Raw genomic sequence first — 9,583 nt, forward strand, 5'->3', positions numbered from 1 at the left:
AGGGACTGAGTTTATGATTAATGCAGATATCCGGGACCAGTGGGCTCTTTGGAGATGACTGCGTTGGGGGTAACTGATACGGGATTCGAAATCCATGAGGACGCAGAGAAACTGAGCAGGAGTCATGCCCGGTGGAGCCTGTGTCTGAGCGCACCCCCCGGCTTTGCCGGAGCGGCCGCGGCGAACGGAACTGCGGAAGGGCGGCCTCGGCTGCGGGTGTGGGGACGGGGTCGGACACGCAGCAGACGTTCTGTGACGGTGCCGCACGTCCACTGGGTGCCCGCCGTGGGGCCTCTGGTTGGGTCCTCCTCTGGTCCGGGACTGGCAAAGCCCGGGGCCGGGGAAAAGCGACGAGGGCCGGCAGGACCCACACCGGCCACTCGATGGCCCATCTGGACTGTGCGCACACCCCCGGCCCCGGTCCGGCCGCGTGGCCGCCACTGCCCCGAGGGCTCGGGAAGACGGTCCCAGGGGCTGGAAGAGACGACCTCGGAGGAGGGCAAGCCGCACTCTCCGCTGCCACACGCTTCGCACACAGCCGCGGCCGCTCTTCAGCCAGACGGCGGCTGAGCCGGCACCGCCGGGAAGGAGGAGGCGGACGGTCGCGCGTCGGCCGTCACGGGGACCATCAGAGGTGCCGTCATTTCAGAAGCTGAGTGGAAACCAGGACTGCTCTTTCCCGTCTTCACCCTGTGTTTGCGCTGCCGCCCTGTCCCGGGGGGCAGCTTCGCCGGAGCTCAAAGACAACGGAAACAACGAGGAAGCAGCGGGCCCGGCTCTACGGAGCCCTTGAAGGTTGTGTTTCTGTGTTTGAAAACCCAGCGACCATGCGCGTCCGCTATTGATCAAGGCTGTTCTCTTTTCTTCGCTCCACATGGAAACACAAAGACTCCATTGTGTCCTGGGCTCACGCTGTCCCCGGGCGGTCGCTTGCGTGCTGACATCGGAATTCACGCTGCTGTGACACACGCGAGAACAAGCTCACGGTTCATCCGCCTTCACACCGGAGCCAGGAGTGTGTCCCTGGTCATGGGTCGGCTGCCCGGGCCAGGGGCGACTGGACATGCCTAGTTACCATTTGACTGATCAGTACAACCCACTCCTTATGTCCCTCCCTTGTGAGTGGTTCATCACAGAAAGTCCCACGAGTTTCCTTCCATAAATGAAGTTGACACCTTGGCAAAAGGCAGCATTGTTGGGACTCGGGGAGTTTGGGGAAGAGCAGAAAGGTTCTCCTGGGGGAGCGTGAGCGTGGTGGGAGGCGTGGGGTTGGACGGCGGGGTGAGGACGAGGAGGGCCCAGAGGAGGGGTCGGTAGGGAGCTCGACCCCATGCACAGGCAGGAGAGCGCCGTCAGCCAGACGTGAGTGTGTCTGACACGTGCGAGCAGCCCGGTGCACGTGACAACGCCCGCAGCAATACGCAGTCATATGGAAGGAAAGAGCCGCGGAGGGAGGGAGGAGAGATGGAAGGACGGGTAGCCCGGGGGTGGGTGGCCACGACCCGCACCCTGGGCAGAGGGAGACGGCGTGGCGTGCTGGCTGAGAGCTAGCCTGTGGGGCCTCGCTCCCGGGTCTGCCAACCCATGGCCCCAAACCCTCACCATGTGGCCTTGGGGACTCTGGGACGGCCCTGTCTTCTCGACAGTGAGATGTTGATGAAAATAAGGCAGTTGGGAGCGTGAGTTCATCATGAAAAGTGCTTGGAACAGTGTCTGCTGCGTGTTTATGATTTTTGTGTCCCCATTTTGAACCAAGGGGCAGAGTGTCCCCGCCTCTCAGCCGCCGAGGCTTACTGGGCGGGAGACAGATGGCGGGAGCTCCGCTCAGGACACAAATCACATGGACTCTGGACAGAGCGATGAGAAACCGAGGAGGGGCCCCAGCTCCCCACAGCGTCAAAATCCTTCCTCGCCTCTGACCTCGGCCCTTCAAGGCCGACAGGAAGCCCAGGGGGCCGTGCAGAGCCCGAATGAGTCTCTGAGCAAGGCTCCAGCTGCCCTTCCCCCGGCGGGTGCCCATGGACCCCACGCCCCATGTCCCGAGGCTCGAGGTCAGCACCGTCTGCTCTGCTCACTTGGTTCCTGCTCAGCTCCCAGATCTGGGTGAACTTTCCTCAGCCAGATGGAAGGAGGCACGTGGGGCAGAGAAGGTTCCAGAATGGAGACTTGACCTCCCGCTGAGGCCCAGTGAGTAGGGGTGAGGGTCTGCGAGGGGCTGTCCTGCTGGTTTGGTCATCAGAGTGGGCTGTGGGACACAGGAGGGGGCAGGGAGAGCTTGCTGGGACCACCGCGTCTCTCTGCTGGGGGGCGGCAGGCCGTCTCAGCAGGGACGCCCTTCTTGACCTGGAGATCTTGGTCTCTCCGTGGCGCCCGATGTGATTTCTGTTCCCAACGCCGACAGCAGCGGTGAAGGTGGACGGGGCCCACGGGGACGACCGTGAATACTCCCACAGGCTCAGACCTAGGAAAGATGAATTGCATGCTAAAATGGAAAAACTCTATGAAATTGTCCTTAGCGGGCAGAGCAGAGCCTGTATGGAATGAGGGGGACGACGGCTTCGGCACGCTTTCCGCACCCACAGCCCCACGTCGGCCCCTTTGCTGCCAAAGCCTGGAACGGCGTCTGTGTGCCTGCCGTCCTCAGAGCCCTAGCTCCTGGCACCCGCGGTCCCATGGTCGCTGTCTTGCCACAGGGCTGGGCCGGCAGGGGAGGGCTCTTAGCCTCTCCGGAGAGCTTTCCACGCACACGTCCACCTGCTCGGCAAACATCTCTGTGCTGGACAAATTATGGACCTGGCCCTGCGGGGACCCTGCTTTCCTTCACCCCTGCTGCAAGCTCAACGAGCTGCCTCTGTCTGGCCCGCCTTAGACCTGGCCCTCAACCCCCGACGGCTTGGCCAGGCCCCCGCTCCTGCATCGTCTCTGTCTCTCTGCAAACCTCTGGCCCTCGGCCCAGCTCCTTGCGCTTCCCCCAGAGCCCACTCCTGCTTCCCTCCCCTCCCTGGGCTGCTCCCTTTTGCCTCCCCTTCTGGCTCCTTCCCGGACCTCTCACTGTCCCGGGGCTGAGCCCCGTCCTTGCCTCTCCTCCCTGCACTAGCCCCCGCCAGTACCCTCAGCTTTGTGCCCAGACCATGCGGCCTCCCTGCCGAAGCCCAGCTCTCAGCTGCCTCCGGGCCTCTCCACTTAGACGGGGGCTGAGAACCCTGCCCCGAACCTGCCTCTGCAGGGGTGACGGGCATTCAGCCGGCACTCAGATCCCCACTCCACGCAGCACCAGGCAGCTCGGCTCACCGCACGGTCCCTCCGGAGGCTGGTCACTGCCGGCTCTCCGCAGGGAAGATCTCTACGATCTGCATTTAGTCTCTGCAACATTCTGCGCACACTCCTCCCATTTTACAGATGAGGTAAGAGGCCTGGGAGGCCTATCCGAGGTGAGGTCGGGGGCCAGCTTGAACGACAGCGTGTCCTGCCTCCTGATGGCTCAGCAGGGAGCTGGGGAAGAGGGGCTGTTTCATAGTGACGTGTCCCAAGCCCAGTGTCTGGGCGAGTGTGGGTGCGGAGGCCGTGGGGAGCCCCATTGTGGACAGAATTGCTCCCCCACATTGGCGACCTGGTTCCAGATCAGGACAGAAGCTCAGAGGGACTGCTTGTCTGCTCGTTCAAGCTGAACATACTTTTCCGGGGAGGGTTTGTCCCAGGCTGGACGGGACGTTCTGGAGCCGCGGCCTGTGTAAGTTTCGCTTGTTGTTAACTGAGTCAAACAAGCACGGACTTCCAGCCCGGCCACGGACTCCCACGCGAGGGACAGCTCCCGGTGCCCCCTTCCTTCGCTGCCGGTCATCCTCGGGGGCTTGGGGGCCCGAGCCTGTGTCTGCAGGGCAGGCGGGTCCCGAGCGCGGAGGGCTGAGGCTTCACGGTCCATGCACGGGGCCAGCGGGGTTCCCTGCATGGGCACTCGTGCCCCTGACGCCCGTGAGGAGCCCGGCCGCAGAGGAGAGAGATCCCGGGCCCCCTTTGCCAGGTCAGGATCCCACCCTGTCCTCGGGGTTTTGCTTTTCGGCTTCTGCGAGTAGCACTGGACACAAACCACCCTTGGGACCGACCCTGGGGCCCCGGCCGCCTCCGCCGACAGTCTTTGCCAGCAGCTGACGGCAGCGTCGGCGAGGCCCTCCCGCTTCTCTGGGCTCCGCAGCCAGCACGCCGTGGACGGGGCCGCGCGGCCTCCGGGCGGGGCTCCTCACTCACGGTCTAACTGGTGTCGGTGAGGCGGAGAACGAGCGCTGCGGAACGGGACTGGGCGCGCACGGCCTCCCACCTGGTGGCGGGCTGTGGGCACGGGTGCCGTCACGCGCCGTGTGCCACCCTGGCATGACACCTGTGGCTGGGAAGCTGAGCGTCGGCCGAAATGACAGCTGCACGGATCTCGGCCCGGAGCGGCTCCGTCCGCCTGATGCCCACCCACGCGCCGCGACGGGACTCCCCCACGTGTCTCCCGGCCGCGCGGTCTGCGGGTGCGGAAGGTGGCGGCGGCCCCGAGGTGCAGCCCGCGGGAGGAGGAAGAGCTCCAGGAGCCGGGACAGAAAGGTCTTCCGAACACGACGCCATGCGAGCTGGATGTGACGGGGTCGGAGAAACGCCTGCTCCCACTCACGGGCGCACAGGAGGCGCCCCTGCTGCAGACGTGTCGTGGGGGGTGGGGATGCGGCCGAGGAGGGCTGGGGCCGACGTGCACCCTCACATCCCACTGGATGTCGGAGTCCGTCCGCGGCCGTCGGCCTGAACAGCAAGTGGGAGATTCCGCGCAGCTCCAGGTCCAACCATGCCCACGGTGCCCTCTGAGGCAGCTCACACCCCCCTCGCCCCGACGCCGCCACCCGGGTGTGAGGGCTGCGCCCGGCGTCTCTGGAGCGCGCCGTCCACACGGTTATTAGAGCGTTTACTTTCCTCAGCCGTGTGTGAGTTAGTAATTAGCCTGCCTGTCTCCCCTAAATGACAGCCCTCCGGATGGGAGGAGCCGTGCGGCCCTCATCACAGCGCCCTGCACAGACAGGGGGATCGGACAGACGTCAGCAGCGAGAAGGCTCGCGCCTCTGTCAGGTGGTCGGAGATGGGGTCAGTGGCGGGGTCTCCCTCGGATGGACTGGGGTGTGGGGGTCTGGGGGACCCAATGCCAGGCTCCAGGGGGACTGTGGAAGGCCCCAGAAAAGCCCAGGCCTCGCCCAGCCACGTGCTGCTCCAGCGTGGGGAGGCGTGGACAGGCCAGGCCCCGGGCATCGGCTGAGTCCGAACTTGGGATGCCCAGCATGCAGGCAAAGACCCGTCCTACGCTTCACTTGGTCAGTCCTCACCGCGGTGTCTACACGACGCCAAACAATGGCACAGCTTCACCAATTAAAAAGAAAAGTCATGCTCCACCAATGAAAATAAGCAATGATAATAATAATTAATGAAATATTGGACTCGATCGAAACCTGGTTAACTTGATGGATGTCTCTTGCACTCGGGACAATGAAGCCTTCTTGGGAGAGATGCCAGGGGGCTGAGGGGCAAGTTCTCCGGTGGACACAGCCCAGGCCTGCTGGGAATGGAAGGGTTAACCCCACGGGTGGTTTGTGCCCGGTGCTACTTCTAGAAGACGCCGTGACCTTCCAGCAGGTTACTCAGTGATCCGACGCTGCTTTTCATCCTGAGATCCCAAGCTTGAGGTCACCTTCCTGTCTCCTGGGCCCCGTAAGGGGTGAGGTGTGGCCCCATAAAACCAGGCATTTGTAGGTGAGACTAAAGGCAGCTTTGGTGGTAACAACGTTGCCCCAATCAGTTATGAAATCCTCATCTTCCAAAGCAGGAAGGGGTTCTCGGGGTCAGGTCACAGCCTGGCACCCTTCGTGCTTGGGGACCGTGGTCAGGGCCCACAGAGATGAGCCGTCACACAGGCTTGAGCCGATCAGCCCTCAGGTGTCACATAAGCTCCGTTTCTTCCCATCTGCCACGCAATTGAACTTGCCACTGTTCCAGTTAAGAGAACAACCCAGTTTCTGACCTCACAAGCCTACAGTCCGTGATGAGGATTTCAGTGCAGTTGTACGGTCCCCGACCCAGGCAGCAGTGGAGGAGGGAATGTAGCAGGAGTACTACCAGTGGACGCTGGGAGAGGCTCTCTGGGCGTCACACATGCCGAGCGTGTGACAGCGTGTATGATCACCGCGTCCTTCCAGAAGGCCCAATGCCACCTGCCACTCGCAGGGGAGTGCGGGACACACAGGAAGGGTGGCCCTTGGCCCATGGCCACCCAGCACGTCCGTGGTCCAGACTGCAGGGCTCCCCCGGCCATGGGCTGACCCCCGAGAAACGTTTCGTTCTTCTGAAGCATTTTGTTAACATTTTTCAAAGGGAGAAAAAACACTTCTGATCACATCCTTGAGTTTCGCTTTAAACTTTAAAGTTGCGGAATAATACTAATACTGAATAAAAACCCTAAAGTCGTTTTTAAAAGTTCAACATATTGGACTGTGAGCGGGAGATTTCGTCAGCTCATGTCCAGCACTGGGAGGGAAGCTCTCGCTGACAACTCAAGCTGCCTGCAGCGTGTCCCGGTCCCTGGGGGCCCCAGATCCGAAGGCCCAGCTCCGCGGGTTCCCACGCCCTCCGTCCTGGGCATGAACCGCCGGCCCACACTTGGCCACGCTCTTCCCGAATGAGCTGCTGTTCTCCGGAGCACGGGCGCGGCCACCCTTGGGAGTGGCTTGGGAACGTGTAGTCCCAGGACCCCACCCGCCGACCCGGCGACATCCCGGTCCCCCGGGCCCGGGCGCTCTGTCATTGAGAGGTCCTGCTCTGAGATACGGTCTCAGTTTCCGAGGTCTCTTCCCAAGCCTTCAAGTTCTATGATTCACGCCCTCTTTGAAATTCTGGGGCCAGTGAAGCCAGGCTGGGCGGTTAGCGCGCGACTGAATTGCTGGCAGGTTCTTCTCCCAGCGCAGCCGACGCCCAGGCTGCAGCACCGGCCTGAGCCACTCGGTTTTCTCCTTTTGTTGATTAATTCTTGAGATGGGTTTGGATCTTATTCGTACTTTCCCTCAGTCTAAACCCACGTGCTTTACCCCACAGTCCTGGGCCGGGCCGAGGGTGGGCGGTGCCCGCTGTGAGCGCTGGGGGACCCAGGGCTGGACGTCGGCTGCCAGCTCCCTGGGATCGGACGCAGGGGGGTGGGGGTGTGGGTTGGCATAAGCGCCAGTGCGGCCAGCGACCCGGCCGCTAGGACACGGGCAGGACGGCCTCACGCTGACCAGCTAGGCCAAGGACCCCGGCTTCGTTTGTGGGCCTGTGTCTCAGCCGCCCAAGGGACAGCCCCGTGTCTGCATCTGGGACGCCCCGTCCTGGGGAAACAGCTGGTGCCTTCCGAGCTGTTGGTTGATTGTGCTCGTTGTGTTTACCTACAACTGTCTGAACGTCACCTGGAAAGTTTGGAAAGTTTTGTAAGAACCATCTGGAATGTGAAATTCTGTTTATTCTAAGCCAGAGGAAAGCTCACAGGTTGAGGAGGGCGTGGCAAGGTCATGCCTTCGGTCCCCACATCCATGAGCCCAGGCATGGCATGGCGGGGTCTGCTGTCCCACAGGCTCTCACCGTAACCCCCTCTCACACGGGTAACACTTTCACACGCGGCTGGCGAGGGTTGGGACCCTTCCCCTGTTCACAGATGCGGCATAGGTTCTGGGAGCAGGGCCAGGGAGGGTTACTGGGCTGGCTGATGACAGAGAGATGCCCGGACCCTGCTGGGGCTCATACCTTCCAGGGCCTGTGCCGTCCCCAGGGGCCCACACGCCTCGATGGGGCCCATGAGCACGAAGGAGGGCTGGGCCGGGGCTTCTGTGGCTCCTCTCCCTGGTGAGCACAGGCCAAACCGCGGAGGAGAACCCTGGGAAGCCAGGGACGTGCAGAAAACATGGAAATACATGATTCTGAGCAACTTTCGGATCGTAAACTGACTCTCCAAGCTTCCTTCCCAGGGCAAGGAGCTGTCCTTCCCAGGGGTGGCCCCCTGTGGTCAGCTCAGACCAGAGACTGGAGGGTCTGCGAGGGACCCTGGATCTCACCCTCTAGCTAATGTCCACCACCCGGGCTCGAGCCAGCTGTGAGGCTCTTCATGGAGACGCCTGGAGGGTGAGAGGGCCGAGTGGCTGGCAGTGGTGGTCAGCACGGGATGCTTGAGGAGGTGGGGACAAGGTGTGGCAGGGACGCTGGGCACTGAGGATGCAGGTGACACGTCATGGGTTGTGCCCTGCGGGGATGACCTCGCTCAAGCCCCAGGCGTCTGCGCTTGCTGGAGCGAATCTTTGTGCCCTCTCGTCCCACGCAGGATTCACAGACCCTCCCCGAAGTTGGGGCTGAGGTCCCCAAATACAGCCGCGGTGCTGGAGTGGCTGCCGAGCTCTGACCGGCCCTGAACTGACACGTCACTGCCTCCCCACCGCGCGCCCCGGGGCCGGTCACACTGGTTAGGCTGCCTTTCCACCTCCGGACTCAGCGAGCTCAACGCTCACGCAAGGTGTGTCCTTTCTGTCCAGGAGCTTCCGGAAGGACCGGTTGGGGAGCACCTGGGCCCCACTCCCCTGCGGGGCAGAAGGACTGGCCCCGCCCCGAGCGTTCTGCCGGCCAGAACTGAGAGCAAGAGCCCACAGGGGCCTGGTGCTTCCTGGGATGCTGCTCCACGGGTTTGTGGCTCCAGCCCGTGCTGGGCGGACACGTGAGGCTGGCTGGCAGTTGGCCGTCTCCGATCCCAGCAAGCAGCCGCAGACGACCAGACTCGTGAAGGAAGCCTCGCCGTCCTAGCCCTGGGGAGCCCCCGCGCTGGCCTCCCACAGCCCAGTCTCCAAACCACCCCGGGGCAGACAGCAGCCCTGTTCCCGGCGAAGTGACACCATGGGTCCCTGGGTGGTGGGAGGTGTGTATGAGGGACCACGTGTTGCCGCTAATAAAAACGGTATTTCACCCAAACGTACTGGAATGTACAGATTATCTACAAGGGAGGGGCTCTGTGGGAGCCCGGGAATGGGGGATCTGCTGGGATTTGTGAGGTGGATGAGATCTAAGCTCTAAGTAGAAACTTTTAATGACTTTGGTATCCCAAGGTGATAAAAATTAAGCCACCTGGCCATGGGTACCACTGATTCCTTTTTGTTTCTTTGAAGACAATTAAAATGTGAGGGTTTTTTTCCTTCAAATCTTAGAAGATGGGACCGATTTTTAAAAATAACCCTCTGCTCCCCAGATGCTGTTTGCTGGGCTCGGTCTCACTCCTGACAGAGGTTGGAAGGGCCCACGGACGTGGTTTGAGGATGAGGAGTAGAAATCTTGTGCACATTTAAAATGGTTTCTGTTGCATGAAACGTTAGCAAACATTCCATAACTGGGGGATAGCAAAGCGCTTTGAGCACAGGAAAAGCCACAGATCCTTTCCCCAGAAACACACACACACACACACACACACACACACACACACAGTTTTGCATAAGATTTCAGGGGGTGGGGGCGCCTGGGTGGCTCAGCGGGTTAAAGCCTCTGCATTCGGCTCAGGTCATGA

At 61.8% G+C, this 9,583-nt stretch overlaps 1 long non-coding RNA gene across 1 annotated transcript; it reads left to right on the forward strand.

The window, feature by feature from the left end:
* Window positions 1-1,873: 1,873 nt before the first annotated feature.
* On the forward strand, window positions 1,874-8,679 carry LOC123941276. Its single transcript, XR_006818250.1, has 3 exons — window positions 1,874-2,187; window positions 8,010-8,163; window positions 8,360-8,679. It is a non-coding gene; the product is annotated as an uncharacterized LOC123941276 (long non-coding RNA).
* The last annotated feature ends 904 nt before the right edge of the window (window positions 8,680-9,583 follow it).

This window comes from Meles meles, chromosome 5 (genome assembly GCF_922984935.1).
Source record: "Meles meles chromosome 5, mMelMel3.1 paternal haplotype, whole genome shotgun sequence".
In the NCBI taxonomy this organism is placed as follows: domain Eukaryota; kingdom Metazoa; phylum Chordata; class Mammalia; order Carnivora; family Mustelidae; genus Meles; species Meles meles.